The following is a 26491-nucleotide window of genomic DNA, read 5'->3' as shown; positions in this document are numbered from 1 at the left end:
AGCAGACGTTCAAGGAGAATGAAATGCCCTCATTGATTGGCCGCACCGCTTTGCTCCCCCCTGCACAGTCCTCTAATCAATACCTGAGAGATAAGCAGCCATCAGCTACTGATATTGGTGATATATAACCGCCGTGGCTGCACGCCAACTGATGACTTCTTGTCATCTTGTGCAAGACTCACTGGAAGAACTCGGACCAGCACATCAAGGGCAGAGTCGGATCAACCGACCGAAACCTGCCTCAAAATGGCATCAAACCGGCACCTGTGAAACCACCCTTGATTAGTGTTAATTATTTCCTACATAAAATGCCCGCCCGGTTTTGATTGGGTGACATCCAACCTGTGCACTGGCTAATCGGCTGGGGTTAAGGCTTTGCAAGGTGAGAGTAAACGTAAGCATAACACGGCAACAAGGATAAATTACCTGCGCAGGAGCCGCCGTTATCGCTCTGTTTGTTTTTCAAAAGACAATGAAATAAATAAATGGAAAAAAAAGGTTCTGAGAAAATGAAATGATGGCGTGGCGGTGTTTTGTGAAATTGTGCTGTCAAACGTTTCTCCTTTCTAATTTCCTGGAGCGCAGATGATGGAGCATGTGTGCTGACAGCCGAATCTGATAAAAAAAAAAAAAAAAAGGGAGGGGGGGCCTTTTTTCCTACCTCACGAGCATTTTTAAGGGACATTTATAAATATAATAATAAAACAATTAGCCTGTGGCAAATGACAATTGACAGATACCATGTCCCTGTGTGCACTGTACATTTTTTCTTACTATGGTCATTTATTAAAGTGTCAGAGCTGACAGGCGCAGACATAAATACAAAACACTGTGACTGAGTCAGTCAGTCTAATGTTTATTTAAATGCTGCTTACTTATGCTTAGTGGAAACAGGTAGACGCTTCCACAGATCGACTCGTAGCCCAAAAATCTATTCAATTTCCCATGATATGTTCAGGCTCTTCAGCTACTGTGGAAGCTGCTGTTTTGTTTAGAAGCTCACAAAGGCCTCAGAGCGAGCAACCGTCCGTGTGTGTGTGTGTGTGTGTGTGTCTGTACGTTTGATGGGACCGTCCCAGCACAACTGTCACTTTGCTCCCCTGTTACAGGTGCTCCACACAGGGGAGCTGGCAGCTCTGACGGACGCCTCCTCCTCGGGATTTATGGGAAATGACAGCTCCCGCTAAATAAAGCCGAAGTGGCCGGTGGAAGGGAAGACAACGGAAGTTCCAAACCACGAGTGCACAAGGGCTGACACGAGCTGAAATTTATTTCCTCCGCTCTGCCGGGCAATTTAGTTGGAAATGTGCTATTCATACTTTTGGGCCTGCAGAGTGAGAGAGAGGCAGAGAGAGAGTGACCCGCCCTTAATCTACTTCCTCTGTTTGAGGTAATGGTCTACGAGATCTTTTCTGCCAGCGAAAAACACATTTCTTACATGGCTGACTCTTGATGAATTATTTCACATTTCACTTACTTACCTTTTTAAAAGTTAATCTACATCAATAACGTTAAAGGAAATTTTCACAGCTACAAATGAACAGTTCCCCTTATTCAAACTCGAAAGGTGTGGAGCGTTGGGCTGCTTAAAAAGTCCATTTCAAACTTCATCATTTAACCGTTCGACAGCATATCTGAATGCACACGGGCCGGGCCGGCGCTCTGATTTTTATTTAAATATGGACCATCTTTAATTGAGCAGAAACTGCTGTGGAGAACAGTGCTGAACTAATACTGAGGCTGAAATATCATTACGCTGATGGAAGCCGGGCTCTCTGACTTTTATTGGCAGCTCCCGAGCTAAATGTGTGGCTCAATTCGGAGGCGGCCATAGCTGCAGAGGCAAAGTAATCGACTTTGGGACAAAATGGTGTGGAAAATGACGTGTAGGCCCTTGCCTAAAGCCAAACTGGTGCAGGCAGAAATCTATCAGTCAGGTGCACACCAACATTGGCATTTTCACAAATGTGATTTAGTCGACGATACTGGAGAGCCGATGTGCTGGACCAGTGCGTCTGACGAAGGAAAACTACTATTTCAAGCCATGCAATCTGCTGCTCCTGCTGCCGAAAATGTCTGTGCATTTGGTTCACTTTGAGCTCGGCTCAGATAAAACAATGTCTTACATATGAAACCCTGCAGCGCATCACTTCATATTTAGGTCAAAGTAACTCGAACCTCGCCAGCGTTTGACTCTGCATTTTAAATCTCTAACCTCATTCAAGTCATTTCTTCCTCAGCCTGTAGAAAATCATCCCTTTGTTTTTGAGATTCACTGCTGTTCCACACTACTGCGCAGAGTATTTTTGGCTCCGTGCTGCCAAAGTTTGGACACGGCCATTTATAATTCTCTCACAAGAAAAGCAGCTTGCTTCTTTTTCCAAACAGACTCCATGGGATGCAGACCGGTCCTCGCTGTCATGTGGTCTGCTCGCAGAATCACATTATTTTTTTCAAGCAGCTCAAGCTTTAGCGAGCACCAAAAACGGGCCAGTAAACCAAACATTAATCATGACAATAAGGCACAATTAAACAGCAATTATGCAAAAGACCTTCCTTTTTTTTCCTCTTTGCTTTGGGAGCGTTTCGACTCTTACATCAGCTTCTTAAAGCTCAGATTCAGAGTGTGTCTCTCCCAGCAGTGAGGCTGCAGGAGCAACAGTCACACCCACACACACACACACACACACACACACACTTGCAGAGCCACGGAGCGGATCAAGTGTGCCTGGAGAGCTCTACAGAGAGGCCAGTTTTCCTCATTAGACGGCATGTGCACCACTCTCCAAAAAACCCCTCACTCTAATCACTGTCACCAGACCTCGGCTGAAAAACAGATAATTAATGTTGGGCCCTGCCTCAATCGCCTTCCATGCTAAACAGCTCTGTGTACATATGTGTGCGCATGTGTGTGGGCGTCTGCATGTTTGTCTATTTGGAGTCTGTCGATGTAGGAGGCCCCCCGGGGACCGCGGATGCTCGAGCCATCCACAACAACGACTCCTCTGAAGCTCGCATAAGCTCTCAGAAGAACAATTGCACAGCACATAATGAAGAAATTTACAGAAGAAATATCCCACCGTAGCACAAAAGCTGTCTGCTGCTGCTGCTCTGTGGCTCCTCCATCTTCAGTCGGGGCTTTTGGAGCATCTCGCCCCCCTTTGGCTCTGGAACTGCCCTTTTATTTCCCCTTCACCCATTTATTAAACGGAATGGACTCCCTAATCGTGTGCTTTGCAGAGCAGATTTATTTATGTTCTTTCTTTCCTTCCTAAAGGCAGTTATTAATATCATAAATATTTGATGATACTTTGCATGACCCTGCAGAGAACGACACAGAGAGGTGATGAAGGTTAACGCTGGGGGTACACGCTGATTAAATAGCGACTGCACGGCGAAAGCCCGCCCAGGGCTGCCATAAACTTTCTAATAAAATGGACTGAATAAACACTGCATTCGTGGCACAACTTTAACAAGGTAATCCGCACAAACGCATTTTCCCACCCGCCTCCCTCCTCTCAGGCCACGTGAGCGGTTTGGTCCCGAGATGTCTGTCTTCCGATCTCCAGCCTTAAACCACGGAGGACAATCGAAATCCGCAGCAGTCGGATTCGATATTCAGCGTTGTTCCAATTATCTCATCGTCGATCAAATTAATGAAATTAAAAATGTGCTTCTGCGGTTCTGACGCAGCCTGCACACAACCCCGTGTGCTTGGTTACCCGTCAGGAGGAGCAGCCGATCCAGAGATGGAGGAAGTATTCAGATCTGTCACGTGAGTAAAAGTACCAATACAGAAATGTAACAATACTCCATTACGAGTTGAAGTCCTGCATGAATAATCATACTTAAGTAAAAGTACTTAAGCCTCAGTTGTGAGACACTTGGTTTACTAACCAAATAAATTGTTCTTAATTAGATTCCATCACTGGTTATTTTAATTTTTGACACTAAAATTTTTATTTTCACCACATGTAATCAGTCACTTTGATTACTAATTATCAGTAGTAACAGACATTACTGGACACAGTTTCATTACAGACGAACCAATTAATCAACTAACTGACTGTTCAGTTCACAGAAAATGAACCATTTTAATGAAATGTGGCAAAAAGTCTCAGGTGAAATGTGAATATTTCAGCCTCGTCTCAAAAAAAAAAACATCAGTCGGTTTATACACAACTAACTGACAACAGCAAACGTAACCACAACCTGGATGACGTCTGGAGGGAAGTGACAGGACTCGGGCTTCAGTCCGGACAACAAAAGCACTTCAAGGTGAAGGTTAGGGAGACTTTTGTTATTTAACATTACCTCATTATGAAAACATAATTAGTTGCCATTATGGTTCCTGCTGCACATTAGTTCTACATAGACTTCATTTGCAGGAGACGCTTCTTTATTTTTAAGCTGAATATCTCTGGGTTTCCGGAGTGTTACGAGGGCATTTGAGATGTCTGTTGGCTCAGATGACCAAAACACCAAGTAATTCATGGATTTGTTGTGAAAATACTAATACTAATAATAATCAGTACATTTAGACATAATAAAATCAATGCCATTTTCAGCCCATTTCTCAAAGGTGTTTCAAGCACCACAGAGTATCACTGCACTGCATTGTGCTGGTGGCACATAGGACAAAACCATCCGTGTGGATAGACAGAGCTCAAAACGAGAAAAACGTGTTGTGAACTGACCCTTAAAACACAGGTGGAAGCTTCTCTGTGAGATAAAAACTAGCGTTTGTGTTACGTGCATCTTTAAAGAGCTTACAGTTGGAGACATGCTAATCCTCCTGTATTCTGCCCTGCAATTACCTTCTTTCTCACAAAAGGTTTTCTTTCTTTTTTTAAGCAGAGGCTATCCTTCCCAGGCTCTCTCAACAAATCAATTCTGCTTTTGGCTTTTCACCAACAGGAAAAAAAAAAAAGTACCTTCAAATATTTGCTACACATGTCCTTCATCTTAGAATTGCAGTATTCATGATGTTTTGAATAGGCTGTGCACTCCATTGTCTAAGAACAACCAGCGAGAGCAAACAGCCCCACAAAGCGCCAATTACAGCATCAACTTTTCTACTCTGCATTTGAGTCAAGACTGGAAAACATATGATGGGACTGCAACTGTAATCAACATCACTTTAATGGCAAATTAGTAAATTCCGTCACTCATTTACTCAAGATGTGCAATTACTGGCATGCAGCAGGCCAAAGTCAGGCGGAGGTTTTCTGAAAATAAATGAAAACACCCCGGAGGAGCTCAAACCAGTCGACATAATTCAATAAGCAAAGCGGCTGAATATTTAAAGAGCTCCAGCATACAACATTTATTGACTTCTCCAAATGTGTCTTTCTTTATACATTCAGATGTGGCCGAATGCCTCACCAAAATGATTGGAGCCTGACATGTATAATTTGACCTTGTCAGAAGCTGAACTCTTCCCCCCCACCACACACACACACACACACACACACACACACACACGCACACACATTTCCTCACACATGCTGTGTAATTGAGCCTTCAGGGAGAGTGCAAAGACTATCTGGCCCTCGCCTTGTAAGGATCTGTATTGATGATCAGGACTGGTTACCAACCATCTAATCAATAAGTGCAGATACACGAGCAGATAGGAATAAATATGGGATGGCAGTAACTTATCTCGCCTTCACAAGACATTTAATAACTGCAAAGCCTTACATTAACAGCACGTCTGGTGTAAAAACATATACGTAATTATATACGTTTCTGAGCACAAAAGGCTGCTAACTTCCCCTGAATGCGTCCCTCAACAATGAACAACACGGAGAAGATAAATTTAAATTGACGCTCAGTGACCGAGTCAGAGGCAGACAGGCTTTCTGTATTTAAATTACAGGAATTTCCTGTGAAAGCCACAGGCAAGTCCAAAATGAAAGTTGCATTAATCGAGAGAGTTTAAATTACTTTTTGTGATGTAGCTTTTGTAATTTTTTTTCCTGCTCCACCAATAGCTTTGATGGTGGTTACAGGCAATGCGGCCTGGCCAGAAGAGTTTCTTTTATAGGACACTAAATCAGTTTGCCTTTTAACTCTAACTAATCAGTCTTTTCCAATAATCTTTGCATGGGAAAAAGGGAGCAACTGGAGAGGAGAGGGGGGATAGATAATTGTCTTGTTTACCTTGATTTAATGATGTGTGTCTGTGTGCGTTAAAGCACAAGGGTTCAGTAAATTTGCCAAGGCCAGAGCGAGAAGGAGTCTCAGGCTCTTCATTCACTTTTGCTGACACACCGGCAACCAGAGAGGATTGTGGGGCCTCGAGAGCCATTGATGTGTCACTCCACATTTCTAACAGTCACAATCGATCCCTCATTTAGATTCAGCAACGTGGAAAACATAATGATTATCGCCCATTACAGCAGCTGTAGATTCACAACAAAGAAGTCAGAAAATGAAAAGAAATCAGCGAGAATCAGGCGGGTGCTGAGGTGCTCTGGTGATCTGCGTTAAACCTCGTCGTAAACATGCAAATACTGTAGTTCTCACCGCAGGAGCGCGTAGTCCGACAGGAAATCTAATATTCTGTGGGATGTTTAACATATATAGCTTTTCATTTTCCACATTTGCTCATCAGACTGTCAAAGCCAAGTGAGGCGCCACACAATATCCTGGGCCTCACAAATGTAATATAACCTGGATTGAAACGGGCCAGTGTGATGCCGCCGTGGCGTTAGGGCCAATGGGAGCTCTTTAAATGAGAGAGTGGCGGTAAACACCACGTCTACTTCTCTCCCCTCGCCGGCATTACGAGCGGAGCTGATGACAAGTGCCAAGCAGCCCTCTAGTGCCTTTAATACAGCGAGAGCATTCTCCAGGGGAAATGCAATCTGTGTCCTCTGCACAGATCCACTGTCTGCACTTCCCCGCATGTGAGCCGCTATCATATTATACTCCCCGCTCTCGAAATGGGAGAAGGAAATAGGAAATCGCCTCGGCCAGAGATGAACCGGGAACATAATCAAAAAATAGTGCGGCGCAAACGGTGCAGATCAGCCCCGGCATGCAGAGCTCCCCCGGCTGAGCGCTAAACAATAAGCAGTGGGGTTTGCTCGGGATTCTTGTGCCGGTGAGAAGAAAGTACGCCCCCTTTTTTCAGGCATCCATTGGTTTATAGCAGCTTATACGTTTAAGATGGGAGATAAGAACACTGACAACAGTCCTCATGTGGTGATCCGGCATGCTTATGTTGCCAATAAAAAGCAGCAGAAATGCACAGACAAAAGAAGCTCCCAACATGAGGCGCAGTGTGTGTGAAACATTATTCAGTTGACCTTGCATATTGCTGGGGTGATTTTTCATCTGAGCCAAACAAAGAAACGTGTTGTAAACTCTGAAACGCACTTTTGCCGGCTTGTTTTTGTTTGCATTCTGAGCACTGCAACAAATGCGGGACAATCAAACAAACTGCAGACATAAAGGAACACACACTGCACATGTTCAGCAAAAACACAAGCCCGCACTTTGTCGTTTTGCCTGCCTGAAAGAGACAAAGACACTTGAGTAACGGACAGAGTGAGTCCGGCTTTGGATCCGTGCTTCAGACACACACACTGTGAGTCAAGTCACCCTGTGCGTGTGTGTGTGTGTGTTTGAAGTGAATGTGCCGGACACGTGTGTGTGTGTGAGAGAGAGAGACGAGGTGTGTGTGACAGCGTTAAGCCTGAGTGAGAGGTGAAAGGACTGCTGTACTCACAGTTGTGCTCTTGTTTCCCTGTGGTCTGTCGCCGTGTCAGAGTTTCATCCTCTCAGCGTCTCTCCCTGGGCTGGGCTTCCTCTTCCTCTTCTGACCAAAAGGTGTGAGGAGGAGGAGGAGGAGGAGGAGGGAGGGTGAGTGAGTGAGTGAGTGAGTGAGTGAGAGAGAGAGAGAGAGCGAGTGAGTGTGGTGGAGGGAGGGAGGGCGAGCGGTGGCCTGCGATTGGCCTGTCAGTCCGGGAGAGGGAGCGTCGGTCTCGGCGGTGTCAGGGTGGCGGGCTGCCTGCACCCCAGTCGGTCTGCTGGCGTCTCCGATTTAAACGCCTCAAGAGCGCGGATTGTTACGACGCACACGCTCGCTGGCTGGCTCACGACTCACACACTCTGCATCCACATCACACAGCGAGGGAGAGAGAGAGAGAGGGTGAGGGAGAGAGAGAGAGAGGAGGAGGAGGAGGAGGAGGAGGAGGGATGATAGAGTGAGGCAGACAGATTCAGAGGGCCGATGACAGCTTCAAGCTGAAGCTTCTCCTTGGCTCCTCATCAATGACAGGTACTGAGGAACAAGAGACAGAGAGAGACAGAGGGAGCCCCCCCCCCACCTCCCCTCCCCTCACACACACACACATTCATGTACACAGACAAATCACTCTTCCACATCCAACCACCTCCCCCCTCCCCTCCCCATCTCAATTACCATGGCCACGGCAGATGTATTGGGCTTGTCAGCTCTCAAGCAAGGCTGTGGAGGAGATGTGGGCTAACTTATCTCATCTAATTTAACCAAGCTATAATCAGACGACACTGTGGAGCTCATTTATGGTCCGCCTGGATGCAGAGGCCTGCGAGGGTGAGGATAGGGGGAGACAAACACAGACTAAGTGCAATTATCCCATGCCAGGTCAGAGAGCAGCAGCCTAAAGGCTCAGATTAAAGACATTTGCAGCAGAAAACACAAATTCAGAAAAGGAAATTGAAGAAAATTCACTAAGCGCCGGTGTGCAACACATTCACATTGATTTAACTGTGATGCATGATGCTGCCAGTGCAATTCGACTAATTTCAGTGAGCCAACACCCTAAACGTTCCAGATTCAGGCTGAACAAGAGGCACCGTCAAGTGTATTAGGCCTGACGTTTCTGCAGACGACGCCCAGTTTGCAGCCGAATGTCAAGCTCCGCTGTTTTTCCCCTCATTAACCGTCGTGTCCGGTCAACAGAGGGCCGACTCCAATCGCCTCCACGCAAAGTCCCATGAATCCTATCTCTGCCTCTTCACTCCACCAAATTCAATTAAAAAGAGAAATTGGCAATTAGATCACTGTTATGATCCTGTAACAATGATCTAATCTGTAATTCATTGGCTGGTGTTCCCCCGGGATGGGGGTGGGGGCGGGTGAGGGGGTGGGCTGCTTGATGGAGTGGCTCGGAGACTCCTTGGCATTCACCTCGGCTCCGGTGGCACACCGGGGCGCGGGCGGAGCCGCCGGGGGGCCCAGGTGCTAGTGGAGGCCTCTGTAGTGCCGCCACTGGGGCCTCTGTTGGCCCGCGGCAAGAATGCAACCTGCGACACGCGCTCATTTGTTTTGTTTTCACATGCATGCATGAGAGCTCATTGCAATGCGTGCACACACACACGCACACACACACACAGAGTCAGCTGATGTGCAAAAGGCAGAAATGTAGGCAAACACCGACTGCTCTCACGGGAGGACGATTGTTACTCCTTGATTGAATTAAGTCAATTCCATTTGGTTAATGAAGGGGTGGGGGCAGCCTGCCCTTTCAGGGCCTAACAATCGCTTTAGGGGGAGGGCGGAGGTGCTCAGAGGAGGGTGGGGTCACACTCTCTCGACTGGAACCAGTGTTTTGTCGCCACCTTTGTGACTGGAGTCATGCTAGCAGAGCAGCTCCACAGCTCCACCACATGTGGACTGTCTGCAGCACCTCCCATCACCACACACACACAGAGCCGTCGTGTTTGTGTGTTTTGTTATTTAAAACGCTTGTTACCGGGCGACATTTAATACATTAAAGGCTTTTTTTTATCTCGTCATCCGTCTCGTGGCGCTTATATTTAGTCCGCGGATAGATGCAGTGTCCTTTGCAGCAGACACGCGCACCCACACAGACAGTGGCGACAGGAAAAGCAAACTGACTATCATAGGTAGGTGTGTGCGGGTTTGCGACACACACACACACACACACACACACACAGGAACAGTGTGATTGCTCTGCTTCGCTCGTTTAGCACTTCTAAGGCAGAGATCCCCAGAGGCCAGCCATCACATCCAGTTACTGTGGCACACAGACACGACCGGGCCCCACCTGGCTGCTCTCACCTCAATCTGTAGGAGGCAGGAGGCTCCAGCGCCATGTCGCTCTCTTTCTCACTCTCTCACACACACACACACACACATCACTCACCAAAGATCAAAGATGTGGTCTCCCACACACACACACACACACACACATATCTCTTATGAGAGATCACAAGGACTTTTCACTGTACAGACTTTTACAAACTTGCTGTCACGCACATAAACTTGTTGCGAATCGCCCCTCCCCCCTCCCTCGCCTGAAAAACCACAAAAGTGCATTCCTGTGAGCGACTGCATCGTAGTCACACTTTAAAGGGAGGTGTGAAGAAGCTCAGCCAGCCAGTCTGCAACGCGTAGACAGGCTATTATCATTTTCAATCCCCGCACACATTTTAACAAATTTTATGTGATCAACATAAAAAGAGTAAAACGTGTCAGCTCAGAGAGTGTGAGTGAGAATAACAGATGGAATAAATGGGTAAAAATTAGCAGATACTTTCAAAGAAGGAGACTAATGAGACATGACTGCTTTGACTGCTGAGATAAAGACATAATGGCTGCTCCCACAGATGCACAAAACAAAGATGGGAAGCAGGTAGCTGAGCGGGATGAAGGTGGGTGTGGGTGGGTAACAGGAGGGTAAAGGAGGTGGAGGTCGTCTGGCCGGTGATTAGTGAGCTCCCATGCTGGCTGAGCCTGACTTGTCACAGGTTGACATGGGATGCAATTATAGAGGGGAAGTTTCGCAGCCCCTCAGGCGTGTGCCAGCCATGCTGTCAATGCTGGCTGATGTGTGCGCTCTTGGCACTGCCAAAGGTGTCACAGGCGCTTATGTGTGCTCAAAACTGCTACGCTCCCATGAAAATTGGCCTTAGCTTTCCCACATGCACCAGGTGACGGCTGCGTGTGAGCGTGTGCGCTCGGTTACCTTTGTTTGAGTATTAGTTAAACCCTACTCCACTCCCGGCCTTCTCTGACTCTCACTTTTTCTTATTTCCTCTGAAGCTACAAGGTAAAGCCACAACACTTGTGATTCCGCTGGCTTCTCACGCTGTTCCCACATCTTCTCCTTTTCCTGTATCAGCCTGCATATGGCTCTGCCAGCAGTGCGAGTAAGCTCTGTAAGACCCAAGGCAAATTACCTCAGCGGGACACTACACTTCTGTTCCCCATGCTTCCTCTTCCTCTTCCTCACCCCCCCACCTCCCTCCTCCTCTGCAAGTCACAAATCAAAGTGTGTTCCTCAGCACTGGCTGCACATCGTTGGAAGCGTAGCTTGAAACAAATTCAATATCCTCCACTAGCAGATTCACGTCTGCCCTACAGTGCGTGGAAAGAAACCTGCTCCACTCGTCCGTCGCTTCAGTGTGTGTGGGGAAAAACAAGGACACGGTTTTTCACCAAAGGACACAGATGGTCACCTGGACATTTATACAACCTTCCTTTTTTTATTATCACCCCTTTTTTCAGAAAACTGATTACAAAGACTTCCACACCACCATCTAGTGGCTTGAAAGCCATGCTCGTGGGCCATCAGGTGTGATTTTCCACTTCAGACAATTTTTTTAGGGGAGGAAATGGCCTGAAATTGGATCCTCTGGCAGCTTGCAGTTCCTCTAAACCAGCCTTGGGCAACACAATACTTAAATGCACCCCTACTTCTCTGCTATCATTTCCAGAAAGTTCTAAAGATGCTGCCACTAATCCTAAGAAAGGGGCTGCAGGGATGCTTCTGATGCCCAGTAACATCCTCATCATCACACACCTGTGCACAGATAATTGACTCTTCACTAAGCCCCGCCCCTTCATTGTTAACCGCTGGTCCTCCACCGTCAAGCTGTCAGCCATATAGCATGGAGCCCCACTGTCGCTAACTGCACTCTCAGAAAAGATATTATCTAATTTTGGCAAAAAGGAAAAAGCAATTTCAGAGAGAAGCAGACAGAAAGGTCTGCACGATGTGTGTTTGAGGGACACATCCAGGATGTCAAGCTGACTCAGCGGCCAAAACAGGTTAAAAAGATAAAGATAGCCTAAAGTACGAACCTCACCAGATGAAGTGCCACCTGGTTCCATTATACGCAAGGGAAGGCAGACGTCCCTACAGCCGACATCTCCAAAACTCTGCAACTCACAAAAAAACAATCCAGATGGATAAACAGCACTACAGGTAAGTGGCGCTTGATGTTGGCCACAAGGGTCACATTGCAGCCCCTGTCAAGGCTTGAAACTTTTTGTACCCGTTAGTCATTTGCACACCTACAGGTGTAAACGTAGGACTCAGGTGTAACGACTTCAGTGAGAGGCTCTGTTCCTGTAAAGCACGCAGGACTTTATCTTCTGTTACAACAATGAAAAAACAAAAGCAGCATGTGTATACATTCAGTGCACCTTCAGTAGCTCACATGGCACAGAAGTGCTCGATAATCATTGATTTAGTGACGAAAAAGAGCCGTCCATATCCTTCCAACCTCTCTGAGTAACGAGTATCACACCTGCCACAACACTTAACCGTGACAAGCTCCACAAGCTCCACAAAACCAGCCTGAAAATGAAGAAAATCTGAAACAACCACACGAGAGTCTACAGAGCACGGCCGTATAGTCGTCGGCCCCCGGACGGAGCTGGTCAGTGCTGTGTCGTGATTGGTCAGCCTGCGTTTGAGGGGCGGGATTTTCAGAGGAACATAATTAGAAGGCTGAGTGAAGCCATGAAAGGTGTTAGATGGCAACCTGTTAGCAGACCTTTAGGAGTCACTGGGGTCTGCTGCTGTGGCCTGTTAGTGTTGTTAGCAATGAGTGTAGTCAGCCGGCAGGAAGTGTCCCCATGTCCTCCACCCGAGGCCCCACTGTGATCACACAGCAGGCAAACATATGACGCTTCTTCACCCCTCACAGTTCATAGCCCAACACCCCAACCAAGAGGGCTTGATTAAATCGGAGGAACAAGTGCTAATTAAATAGGGTCTGATCAGGGAGGAGTAAATTATTTAACACTGCCCACACACACACACACACACACACACACTGATGTCTCTTCTTCAGATCCTGAAGCAGAGACTCCTTCTCATCACTTTTGTCCTCTCTGTCTCATTCTCTCTCTTTCTTTTTGTTGTTTTTTACGACATTTGCATCGCGGCTCTCCCAGCTCTTAAATGCTGCCATTCAGTAGGCAGTCTTGAAACAGTCACAGGCACAAACGCAGGGCCAGGCCTGCTGCAAGATAACATTGTGTGCTGATTAAAGACACGGAGGGAGACACCTACAACATCCTCGTATCAACACAGAAGGGCTGACAGAAATACCCCCCTGTGGACAAATATCACAATGGGACAAGTGAAGATGTTAACTGTCGGTTCATTCTGCTTTCATGCTGACATCTTTTATGAGAGGAGCCCCCCCCTCCCCCCGCCCTTCCTGTTCCCACCTCAGCCTAACCTATGCATTTTGAAATAAATAACCCTTCCTGTTTTATTATACCCTTTAGAAACCTGTGGACTGTTAAGAGTGCTTTTTGCTGATGCTGTGATCCAAGCACTCTGACCAAAAGTTCACAGAGAAGCTCATGCATTCATTCACTCAGCAGGGGATGGCATTTTCCATTTCTTTTCCTCAATGATGTGGTCTTTTTCTGACAGCGCTGCTCTCTCCGGGCCAATTTCAGACTTTCTGATCACCCACTGCACCATGCACATCTTTCAGCTGCTACAGCGGTGCTAACTACAAAACCTAAAGCCCACAGAAAATCACTGACCCATGACAGTGTGGACTGGAGGAAAAAAAATGTGCTCCATTGCCTTGTAAACATTACATTTTGCATTTACAGTCTGTTGTCACGAAACAATTAACCTTGAGAAAAAATTCAAGCCACCACAGCAGGGGAACATCTAAATGCAGCACTCCATATCCCCCATCATTACAAGGCATCCACCAGACAAACCGAATCAATCTGTTAGTTTAAGGAACCAGGGCCTTGGCAGGGCAAGTGCAACTCTGCGAAAAGCAACCAGGAGATATTGTCCAAAACTATGCTGCAGCACAGTCGCCAGAGTAAATGTTGGCACCGTTCATTTCTGAAAGCCAGGGATAACAACGAAACTTCACAATTCAGTTTTCAGTCGTAGAGCTAACGGTCTGGTGAGGCTTAGGCACAAAACTCACCTGGATGGGGTTAAGAAAAGATCATAGTTTACCGTAAAATACCTGGTTGACAAACACCACGCTGCACTTTTGTTGGTTCTTACAAAGCAGCACTGCATTAAAAAATGCACTGGGCTGCGTAGTTGTGGATGTCTTGCTTAAAGTGCCCGTGAGGCGTAACTTTAGGACCCCGAATGGCTCAACTTGGCCCAGTGGCCTGACGGGAAGATTTGGGTTCGACTGCCAGCAGGGGCAGGCTTTCTGGTCGGAGCAGTTCCTTAAGTTCTTTGGTCTTTCAGATAGATGACAGAGTGAATTAAGGTGGGATAGTTTGCTTTGGTTCATCGATGGTTTAAACTGATTTACTGTATTTGAGGGCCTATTTTTAGGTATTCAAAATAGAACTGAAGATGCGAGAAAACATCAGACTTTCATTCGGGGCTAAAACTGTACTATTGGTCTAAAGTATTACACAAAGGTAACCGAGGATTGCCAGGTAAACACATCTTTAAAATAACCTCTACAACACAGAATTACTTTGATTCTTAATGGCTGTTATAGTGGCAGAAGGAATAACAATAAAACATCATGACACACAACTAAAACATAAAAAAAGCAAAGAGAGCAACTTTTAAGGCTCTGTTAACAAAGGTGTGCAATTGCTTTATAATGTGCTTTTGCTGGCTGGGCTTTAATGCACTGCACCCAGACTGTATGTTGTGCCTGTGCATAATCCAGGGCATATTCATTATGAAAACAACACTTTACTCCAGTGGCAAAATGATGTTGACCTTTGTGAAATCGAATACTAGCAAAGCGTGTCTCATTGTTCAAAGATAATAGCTGGGCAACATTCCTTGTAAGGCAGATGATGTGGCTGGCATGCTGAGTGCCAGCCTCGCTGTTGGGTGGGTGTTGGACTGGTGATGACTCATTCTTCATCTGCTTTGGAGAGACCTGGGTGACAGGTTTCTGTTTTAGCTGCTGTAACAAAGCGCTTCCTGTTATCGGTGATTTTCACTTGACTTGGATAAGCGATTGAGCAAAATCTCCTTTTGTCTCCGCAACACCTACCCGAGGTTTACTCAGCGTAGCATGTAAAAGAGGAGGAGGAGGAAGCAGGAGGGAGAAGGAGAATGAGAGTGAAAAAGAGGGGGAGACTGTGGGCCAAGCCACCCTAAGCAAGCCTGCTTCATTCCCCAGGGAAATTGCATCAAATATTGATCCATGTTTCCTGCATCTAATGGACACAGAGGGTGGAATTGCTGGTGGCAATTGGGAAATAGCTATGAGAGTAACAAGGAGTCATTAAGGCATAAAAGCCAGGTTAGTCACCTGAGGACCTCTCACCTGCCTTCACAAAGTCCTCTCAGTGCAGGTCGCCTCAGCAGCTGCTTGCAGCGAGGAGCTGGTTTGCCGAAGCAGCAGGTTCACCGGCTCAGACGAGCATTTGTCTCCATTACGGCCCTTACACCGGCAAATAAACAGGGGAGACAGACAATCATTCTACATTACATCCATGACGATAGCACTTTACATTTTCTATCCACGTAACAGACTTGCTGGGCCATCTCACAATCCTCACATTCATTTTTTACTGCCTCTGCTACTCATGTGCACAGATGGAGCTTTAACCGGGCGGGGATTTCCACTACTGCTATAACATTTACGGCCCTTTCTCCAAGGCAAAAAAAAAAGAAACAGCGAGATTCAAAACAAGGCCTGGATCCTAACCCAAATCTGTCGTGCCATCAGTGTTGTCGTACTACTTCAAAACAAAACGGGGGGGAAAAAAGGAAAAAACTGAGTGCAAAACATAGCCTTCAGTGGCAATCTGCACCTACATTATTCTTCATCCTTGGAGCTCAGAGTCCGACCTGTCCACAGAAAGGGCACGAGCTCCATTTCAAGCGGCTTAGTTTGCCTCTACAACACATGTATTCAAAAGGGTTTCTCAACAAGCAGCAAAAAGCAAAATTGAAGGCTACAGATAGAAAAAAAGACGGCAGCAGCCAGCAGAGCGTGGATCTGTGATTATCATTAAAGTAGAAGGAAGTGGGAGGACTGCCTTCATTGTGAGTTTACTTTGTGGCTCCCCCAGTCTGATGTAATGCAGAATTTTTGGCCTGCACATAAAGAAAAATGAAAAATGTACCTTTTTGTAGAGTGTTCTCTGACTTTTTCACTCTTGAACAGACAAAACTAAATATTCTGACATATATTTTCTGAAATATATTCTCTAATCATGTCCCTTTTAGCTGCAAATGCGACAATTTCAGTTTGATTTTTATGCATTTTTTATGGCCCTTTCCACCTAATAACAACTCTAACCATCTGTATTGCAATTCAAATACTTCTCCATTATTCTCAGAGGCACATGGACAGTTTCACACATATAAGGCACTTATCTGCATGTAAATTATTGATCACCTTTCAACCACTAAAAAAAAAAAGGAAAAAAGAATGAGCTCTGTGCATGTAAATAAGGTGTTGCACTTAGCCGAGGCGTTTCACCCAGGTGTAAGACAGGCGGTGATTTTGATTTGGTGCCATTTGGATATTAAGTGCAGTGGATATTGAGTGCTATTACAGCCGGGGACAAGCAGCACATCAATCTTTGTCAAAGAAGTGGAAATCTGTCTCCAGACAGGAGCAGCCAGGAAGGAGCTGCAATAGCCAACCCCAGCAGCATAGAAACTGAAATCTCAGGAGTGATGGGAAAACTAGTCCCGCATAATGAACTGTATACAAGCTAAGAGCTATCTTAGCCCTTGGGCACTAACAACGTGTCAGTTACGACAGCAGGTTGCACAGACTGCAGCACTCACAGATAACTAGTCCTCTTATTTATTGTGGGCAAAAAAAAACAAAAACATTTCAGCTGGAAGCCATCATGTGCATAATCCACAAAGGCAAAAATGACAACAACAGGTGTGGTTCAAACACCAATGGGCAAAGAGAGTACGTGACCGCCCGGAGACGGCCTCTCCCTGTCGTCCTGTACAACGAGTTGCACAACAAACTGAAAATTTGCATTAGTAATCGCGTCACATTAAAAGCTCCACCATCCAGGAAAAACTGTCCCTCAGCTTTGACTCATCAGTGATGTGGACGCAGTCTGTGTCCACTCGTCCTGCTGCAGTCCTGCCAGAGTCCTGCACTCTGTCAGCTCAGAACCAGATTCTGTCAGCTGAGGACAACAATCAAGGTGTGGTGGTGGATACAGGTCTCTGTAAAGTACTGGACACATTTCAATTTGCCCAGCCTGAGCCCAATTTTGTCCATTTCACTTTCGTGCCACAGGACATTAGCCTGGAGCAGCTAAGTTAGCCTGGCTTCCATTCTGGATCGGATTCCTTTTCTCCCGGGGCGGCCTGGCAGGTCTGGTTGAATGATCGAAAGGGCAGAACCCTGGGCCTCCTCCTCCAACTCCGAGGAGTGTATTTCTCTCCAGGTAATAAAGGCTTCTGCATTAAAGCCACAATAAATAACAGATTAAAATTATAGCGTTTGAATCTGAAGGAACTAGCGGCTGCTGCATCTGCATGCACCGCCGTTGGCATGGCGAAATCGCTACTCGTCAGCCCGACAGATTAAATGTCAAAGGGCTCGCCATATTCCATACGAGTGACCACAATAATCAGAAATAACAATGACTAGCATCGCAAGCTGAAAGGTCATAAATACATAAAGCCGAGTGCCTGGAAACATAGGGCCACATACCCTATATAAAGAGATATTCAATCTAGACTAATGTTAGAGGACGGACGTGAACTGAAAACAGTAAAATGTGATACAGAAGAGATTCAGATGAGACAGATTCTTGCTGTACACCTGATACATCGTTCAAGTTTTGGAGCAGTGGGTGCTGCTATTTTTCACTGTGCACAGACTATCTGGAACATATCAAGTGTCACTTTAAGAACTCTCAGGTTCGGTGTCTCATATTTCAACATCATCCTTTCAGTTTGCTTCTTGCTCGCCGCCACTGCTGGTCGACAGAATATGCAGCATGTGTGGCGAATGCTGTTCCGTGTTATTGCAGATGTACAATTCTCTGGCTCTCTTCCCGCACTGCTACTTTTTTGGCTTCGAGCTGCCTCTCGAGGGATCTCCCCCCAAAAAAGTTACCTGATGAGCCACCATCCTCGCAGGAAACAGGAGGGAGGGTTGGAGGGGGGGCAGAGACACTGAGAAAGAGAAAGCTCTCATTATTTCTCACTAATTGCCCACGAGTGACCCTCCTGATTCCCCCCTCTGCAACCAGGTACGTTGCCTCATTACAGGCAGCCTCCTCGGCTCTCCCAGGAGAAAGCCATGAAAAGGCCATGAAAGGCCTCGTCTGACAGGGGCCAGCCAGACTGGACCAATTAACAGGGTTTTTCTGTGCGCTGACTTGCCACACTGCAGTTTGCAACTCATCTGTGGTGTGAGACTCGCAGACGTCCGAGGTCAGGTTGGACGGTTTGTTCAGAAGGTGGAAGGGATAAGGGCAGTGCCACATAGCCAGTGCTTCTGCAACATTTACATGTTTCCAACACCTCCTTTCAGGTTTTTTGGAAAACATGGCTGAATTTAAAAAAGCTATCACTTCTAACCGAGAATTAATTAAGTTTAGTCCACAGTCTTTTTTAATTTTCTCTGCAGGGCAAAGCAAATTAATTTTGGATTACCACTTAAACTGTGACAGGTCAGTGAAAGTTTAAAATATAGATGTTATCGGGTATCCTGGCATCATTGCTCCATGAAGGCTAAATGCAATTGGCTCTCAGCTTTCCAGTGCCAGGTGACTTAGAGTGTGTCTGAATAAATGACCCAGTCAAGGTGAGTCCCCGTGTCAAGTCAGGAGCATCAAAGATGAACCATGCAACCTTGCCAGAGGGCCTGTTTTCCTTTCACCTGGAGGACTCCATTTTCACTCTCTTTCCAAGGCTTGATGCATTCAAGCCCATACTGATCTTTGTGATGACTGGTCCAAAAAAAAAAGAGGGGTAATTCAGACAGCCTCCTGTCTATTAGCGACATGAAAGACAAGACTTTCAAAGAGCTTCCTCTTCAGGTTTTAAAGGCGCAGATGTTCTCTTCAAGGTCACATCAGTTTCCGCTGGAGCGATTCAAAGCAAAAAATCACCTGAATGTAAACAGTGACTGACTGATAGAGTGGAGGACAATGATGGGGCCCGGAGACAACGATACCACTCAGCGGAAGAGGCTGTGTCAGTGGCAGCGGCGGTTTATTTGGGCAAAGGGAAGAAAAAAAGGGAATGAGGCAAAGACGAAGGGTTGTGAGGGGTGGAACTGGATGCAAGGCGGGTACTGATTGGCTTGCCGTCTCATGGGGCGCGTGTTCGCCTGCAGGGAAAGGTCACAGGAGGGAACAGGAGTAACGAGGTGTGAAGGGAAGGCACTGTCCTCGGCTCCTGGGCCCGAGGAGACATCCCCGGCAAGGTGTTAATGCGGATGTCGCAGCCTCCCAGGTTCTGTTTATTACACCTTTTCGAGGGAAGCCTGCCTTGAGTTTCTCTGTCAGTCAATACGGCTGAAAACATGCTAATCAGAACCACAACCTGGCAGCAAATCCTGAGTCTGCAAACTGATGAACATATGTGGAAAACCTTGGCTGTGCTTTTTTGCATTTTAGTGTGAACACTTCACATACTGTGAACACTCAGAACTACTCAGAAACTGTTAGAGGATGCAAGCCTGATGTGTTATTTTTGCTGTTTTTCCTCAGTAATTGCCTTTGTCACAAATCCAGTTTGCTTCTCTTTGAAGATGGTCTGTCAGGGTCCCCCTAACCTTCACCTCATACCATGACTGTTCACAAACGTAATACAAATGCTTTGCTTCAAGTAAAATATTTTAAATATCTGAATTATTATTATCATGAAATGTGACACCTTGTTATAATTACTGAACACAATGAGAGAATAGTAGACACCAAGTGCTTGTCTTTGGGTTGGCGATGTGCACGTTAACGACAGGTAGCAGTTGACGGGTGTTCTGATGGAGCTCATCCATGAGGGCTGCTTTATTCCAAACAAATGCACAGATTAAACCTAAATGTGTGTGCACGTGTAGCAGAACTCTCACGTTAAAGATGGACTTTGGCTCCTGCTGTTGTGAGGTTCAGACATTAAGTTGACACGTTTCGCACCTGTCTGGGTCACATTAATGGCTGTATTTTGATGCACATATCAGCAGATTAACTTAGAGATGTGATACTATGGAAAATAAAAGAGGCAAACACATGAAAATTGAGTAAGACCACACAAAGGGAGTCACTGTGAAAGATGCACATCCACACTGGATGCTCATTATTGAGGGCAACAAATCTGCTTTCTGGGGGGGAACCTGACGTCATGTCAGTTGCAAACACTGCGGAGGAGAGAATGTTGAAGTGACTAAGTTCAGTGAGATCTGTCACCATACAGTGTTAAAATACAGTTTGAGTCATACCCAAACCAAACTGAAAGCTGTTCTTGAACTGTTTGGAGTACAAACGTGGTTCTGGACTCTTTTGAACACACTAAAATAGAGGGTTTTTATCTTAGCTCTTTATTGTGCAAAAATATTCTTCCAAATAATTGTTAATCATATTGACTTAATATGAAAATTCATATTTCATATAACAAGTTGATCCATAAAAGCAGGAACTTTAGAGGCTTATATCAAGAAAACAACCAATTGCCTGAATAACCAGGGATTATCCTATGTTTATGTTTCAATCAAGGCTGTAACCATGGAGTCTAAATCCCTGTCCAAAGTCCCAACCCAAATGCTAAAACAAGCTGCCTTGATGGTGGGTTAAAGCAGTGGACTCTTGCTTGACAGCAGCTGCACCAAGGAGCCACACCAACACAGATTGCTCCACTTCCCATTGAGAAATTCAGCTCACATTACATGTAATCCACACGTACTGTCAAAATGGTGCCATGATATGCATGAAGGTACAACACTAACATGCCCGTGGCTTGCGGAAACAAACTGGGCTGGAGGAAAATGTGTTTCGAACAGACAAAGTCATAACAAAATGCCCTTAACACAACCTGACACAACCCTTGTGTTGTTTCCAGATTGGTCCCTGCAGTAGCAGCAAAACTGCTGTCTCTCCATGAACTCAACCTGAGAAAGGACCACATGGGAGGCCGACCCTCATTATGATTAAAATATCATTAATTAACTTTATTGAATGAGTCACAGTATGGTTTCCACCACATGGTTCCCTCAGGGTCTCTTGCCCAAGACCCCACCTTGCCCTGTTCGGAGCCAGTGAGCCAGCATCCTTCACATCAGCCCGTTCTCTTCGCCGGGCCTGCTTCTAGGTGACTTTCTCCCCTCTTGTCATTGCTTAGAAAGCTGCCAGTAATTTATAATGTTGCGACAGTCAAATAAACAGGGCTGCTGCTCGCTGGAGTGAAAAGTCCTGCATTAAAAGGGAATCAAAACAGCTCCAAATGGTGCCTTGAATGGAAATAATCTTGGTGTAAGATCTGTTCTGGGCTGGCTAATTTAAATTTGTTCAGGGTGACAGCTTACTGGAAGAGGGACATAATGAAGTCCATTATCATCAGTGGTGCAAATTCTAAAGAACGAGAACTCTCATTATCAGCTCTTTCCTGTATACGAAGGAAATATGTTCATCCATTATGAAATGTGCTGAGAATGACAACATGGAGCAAACATAAGACAATGTAAGCTGTGACTCGCCTCTGGGGGGGAAAATGGGATGGAGCTCAGAGACTGGACAAGACCTTTTTTTCTTTATTTATGGATGAGGTGATTTCCCCTGCACACAAGAAGGCCATGTATTGGATTTTAGCACAGTCAAGACTGTAATAGGCTGATCATTTTGATATCTCACAATGCTGTACACAGCAGCGAGACTGCCCGTGCTTTTATTTACAGTGCCTTTTCTTGTGGTAATCTGACATCTGGTAGGCCATGCCAGACCTTGAACAGTGTCTTCCCCAGCATTATCTCGTAAAAACAGAGACTTGATAATACCGTTCCATTAGACAAGTAGCAGAAAACAGTGAGTCATTTTAGCCAGAATTAACTGATAAAGGGGGAAATGAAGGAAGTCTCCAGATCTGTAGCTCACGATAGCAGCAGCTTCACTTAACTTGGGGAGCGAAGACTTCAAGCTGTTTCTAAAATATATTCACTTCAAAGAGTATAAAAATATGTGTGGTGCCAAAATAATCATCAAAAGTAAGTTCAGTGCCAGCAAAATGTGCTGCTGAATGAACTGAAGTGGAGGAAATGGGAAAGCCAGGTGTTGGCGGGAGTCTCACACACATGCTAATGTGCCATTAAAAGTCAAGTGCACAAGAGCACACATTCAGAGATGCGAGACTGAGTCAAGCACAAAGGAATCCTGTTAATTAAGAATGATTAACAATGATTTAAAATATGTATTTATAATATTAATCTATCAAAAATAATTCTGTCACTGAAGTCTATACTTCACAGCCATAAAAATGTTAAAGATTTTCGTGTAAGAACTCAAACTGCACTATATAGACAAAAGTATTGGGACACACCTCTTTATTATTGTATTCAAATGTGGGATGGGCCTGTTTCTCAGGGTTTGGGCTCGGCCCCTGACTTCCAGTGAAGGGAAATCTTAATGCTTCAGCACACCAAGACATTTTGGACAATGCTATGCTTCCAACTTTGTGTCAACAGTTTGTTGAAGGCCCTTTTCTATTCCAGCATGACTGTGCCCCAGTGCACAAAGCAAAGCTCCATAAAGACATGGTTGGATGAGTTTGGTGTGGAAGAACTTGACTGGCCCACACAGAGTCCTGACCTCAACCCCATCCAACACCTTTGGGATGAACTGGAACGGAGATTGTGAGCCAGGCCTTTTGGTCCAACATCAGTGTGTGACCTCACAAATGCTCTACTGCATGAATGGGCACAAATTCCCACAGAAACACTCCAACATGTTGTGGAAAGCCTTCACAGAAGAGTGGAAGCTGTTAGAGCTGCAGAGCTGTCTGAGTGTTTACAATGAGACGTCATTAAAGTCCCTGTTGGTCGGTGACCCAATACTTTTGTCTATATAGTGTATGTCAGTAAGACCGATGTTCATCCTCAATCGAACAAATGCAATTAATGTGGTAAATTTAGAGAAGAAATAGAAACTGTTCAATGATTCTATTTTCAGTATCTAAGCTAAAGCCATGTGATGATGACAAATCAATGACATTTTCAGACACAGTTCATGATGAATGCAACTCTGTGATGGTGAAGATACTGCACGAAATGTTGATGTGATACGTGGGGTTTAGAGAAGTCCAACATTTTGGCCTTTCTGGGCTAAAAAATAAATTAAAGAGTAACATCTATTGCTTTGACTAACTCTGCAGCAGAAAACGGTCGTATAAAAATCAGGACACATGAGAAAAACGTAACTTTCAGAGTTCTGCAGAAGTTACTGTTCTGCGCTAAAGAGCTGGTGGTTTGTGTCCGACAACCATTCGCCGTGTCTGTCTGTAAGCTACACCATCAGCACAAAATTTACCGCTGACATTTTGTTTGCTAGCCTTTGCAGTTATCTGAGCAATTAAGCAGCTGAATTTGTCCCTGATCATAAGCTAGCCTTCTTTTTCCTGCATGCCTCCACAACATGTACCTATAGAGAGCATTATTAGGTCTTGGTACAGACATGCTGCATGCTTATCGACCTACTGATATCAAAATTTGTCCTTAAATTACGAGGCATTTTTTTGAAACTTGATAGGCCTGAAGTAAAATAGGCCAATGCCATAAAAGCATCAAAACTCCGCACCCAGTGTTCTGTTGGCCAGAGCTAAGAGACACTTAATGGTTATTGATATTGATATTGATATTGATCTGTGCCACTAATCAGCAGTAATCCCTTCCAATAAAACTCAACGGGAAGTACATGGTTCACTGAGGCAAGAGGCACTGAGTTCCACCTGAACTCTGTGACCGGTTCATGTAGAGAGCTCAAAGACCTTAAAGTCGCTACCATCGTCTTCATTATGGAAATCAGATGCCAAACAAAAGTCTTGGATACGGGTGACTTTCAAGGCACAAAAGACAAAGGACACATATCAAACATCCTCGTCCTCTAACAATGTTCACTGCATTCAGTCCCTGTTCCACCTCGGAGGGATCCTCATGTCCCACACGTTCCTCTTCACCCACTCCTTCAGGTCAATATTAGCACAAGGAACTCCAGCTACTTGATGTACCCCAGTCAAATTTACCAAACACTGTTTGACTCATGCTATTAAATCTGAAGATGAAAGAATCGCCAAGGGCAAACAGCTCCTAAAGCTATACACCAAATACCCAGACTCTCTACTTTTAACAGTAAGGCACAATTAAGAATTTAAATGGATCCTGCATAAATCTGCTTCTGCTGCGAGTCTGACTGACTTTGAAAATATCATAATTAGTGTCAAACCTTGCTGACATTGTGCAAAGTGTAAAGTCCGGTTGCCTTCACTGATGTACTGCAGCGATAAGTTCATCCTTGTGATTACAGGGTAACACCAGGAAGTAAGACACAAAATGTACCCAAGAAAAAATAATATAATTAAGTCAGGAGCAGCGTGTCCCTGGAGGAGTCCGACTGAAACCTACATCTATTTTATCTCAGCACTATTTACTTTCAAAATATAATTCCAGCTCTATTACAGGAGATAGAGAAGGACAAATACGACGGAGCAACAGACAAATGGGAGGGAAGAGTGAGAGAGGAGCAGTGAGAAAAAGAGAGGGAAAAGGAGGAGGAGAGGGGGGCTCAGAGAGACAGACAGAGCTGGGGATGATAAGGAATCACAGATAAAGCCTCTAGGGTGCAGACGTGTTCCAGAGAGGAGTGACCAATCAAGATAGAGTGAAAGAGGGGGTAAAATTGTGATAAGAGTGATGACAGAGTGTAAAATGACTCAGTCAGCCCTGGCGATGGCATTGGCTCTGACCTCGCAATCCTCATCCCGGCTCAGCGGAGTCCTGAGCTTCAGGAGTGTGCCAGCTGGTTGTCGGACACCGTTTGAACCTGCTGTAGCAGAAAACGCTCCCGGCACAAAAGCCTCTTCAGACTGACGGATGTCTGCGACATGTCCAATCCAAAAGGCAAAATCGGTTGCTTGCTGTTGATTGGCCTTCCAAAATGACACAAGAGCTTCTGATCTTATGGGCGGGACTGTTGCACTCGCACTGTGTTTTCTGATTTGCCACAGCTATGACAAGTTTTGGTTAAACACAAATATTTTATTGGCTTGAGAAAGTGAAAAACTGTGGTCACAGTTCAAAGAAAGCAGCACTGACTGATGGCAGAAAGTGGGATATGAACGTTGGTGTCTCGTGTCATTGTCTTCCAAAACATCTTTTTATCTCGCTAACCCATTGGCAGGACTCTTCTCTTTGTCTGTGCCTTCCACAGCACATGTGGCCGTTTCAAAAATGACTGTGGTCATGGTTAAAAGATCCATCCTTGAGTGTAGATTGGAAACGGGATGTGACCAAGGACACTTTGATGACCCATCCAGTCCCCCAGCTTTGTCCATCATTTTACGTGTTTGAACAAACAACCAGTGATTTTTCTGGTGAGGACGGTCTGATCTTGACAGAAGCTAAAAAGCTGTAAACACTACAAGTGAAAGGCCTCTCCACTCTCTCTCACACACACACACACACACACACACACACAGGATACACTGTGAGGTGAGCACGATTTACAGGTCAGTAGACATCTGGCTGTCAATAAGTCCTCCAAGCTAAATAACAAAATGTTGCTGAGTGCTTTGATTTTGCGTACCAGTTGGCGATGACATTTTGTGGTTCATGTTTTCTGAGCATTTAGGATTGAGGATTTATTTGGATTACATACAAAACCACTTGGTTAAACAAGATGTCTTGTCATAAAACTGGGTTGTCTACGCTGCAAGATGTAGATATTTCTGAAATCGCCTCTTCAGAGCCTGATGACGTTTCACATACATAGGATATACGCTTAACTAAGCATCAGTTCAGCGGTTTGAAGGTCAAAGACCTGAAGTAAATTTGGATGTAAAGTTAAAGACAGTTACAAAAACAGTTAGGACCTTCTTCACGCTTGAATAAGCTCTTTGCTGAGAAGGCAGGTTTTATTGCAAGTTTTAGACACATCCGTCACTGCAGGTGTTATGTAAAATCACATCCTCAGCTGTATCATCTGAACTGAAGGTACAGCAGGACCCTGTCACATGTACTTGGCTGTATGGCTCAGAAAAGTTGTTCATGACAAATTCTGGGGCAGCACCATGAAGATTTC

The 26491-nt window shown here is 45.3% G+C and overlaps 1 protein-coding gene across 5 annotated transcripts in view; it reads right to left on the bottom strand.

Annotated features, from left to right (window-relative positions):
* Window positions 1-26491, bottom strand: part of rbfox3a (RNA binding fox-1 homolog 3a) — a 450354-nt gene that overhangs the window by 340696 nt on the left and 83167 nt on the right. Inside the window, exon 1 of one of the 5 annotated variants that reach the window (XM_046414284.1) lies at window positions 7736-7855. The exons of the other annotated variants lie outside the window; for them this stretch is intronic. The gene's annotated coding sequence lies outside the window, so the exon portion shown is untranslated. Of the gene's footprint in view, window positions 1-7735; window positions 7856-26491 lie in introns of those variants that run through there. 5 annotated transcript variants of the gene reach the window in all.

The sequence above is a fragment of the Scatophagus argus genome, chromosome 16, assembly GCF_020382885.2.
Source record: "Scatophagus argus isolate fScaArg1 chromosome 16, fScaArg1.pri, whole genome shotgun sequence".
Lineage (NCBI taxonomy): Eukaryota > Metazoa > Chordata > Actinopteri > Scatophagidae > Scatophagus > Scatophagus argus.
The sequence above is the reverse complement of the archived record's forward strand: the minus strand, read 5'-3'. Positions and strand labels throughout refer to the sequence as shown.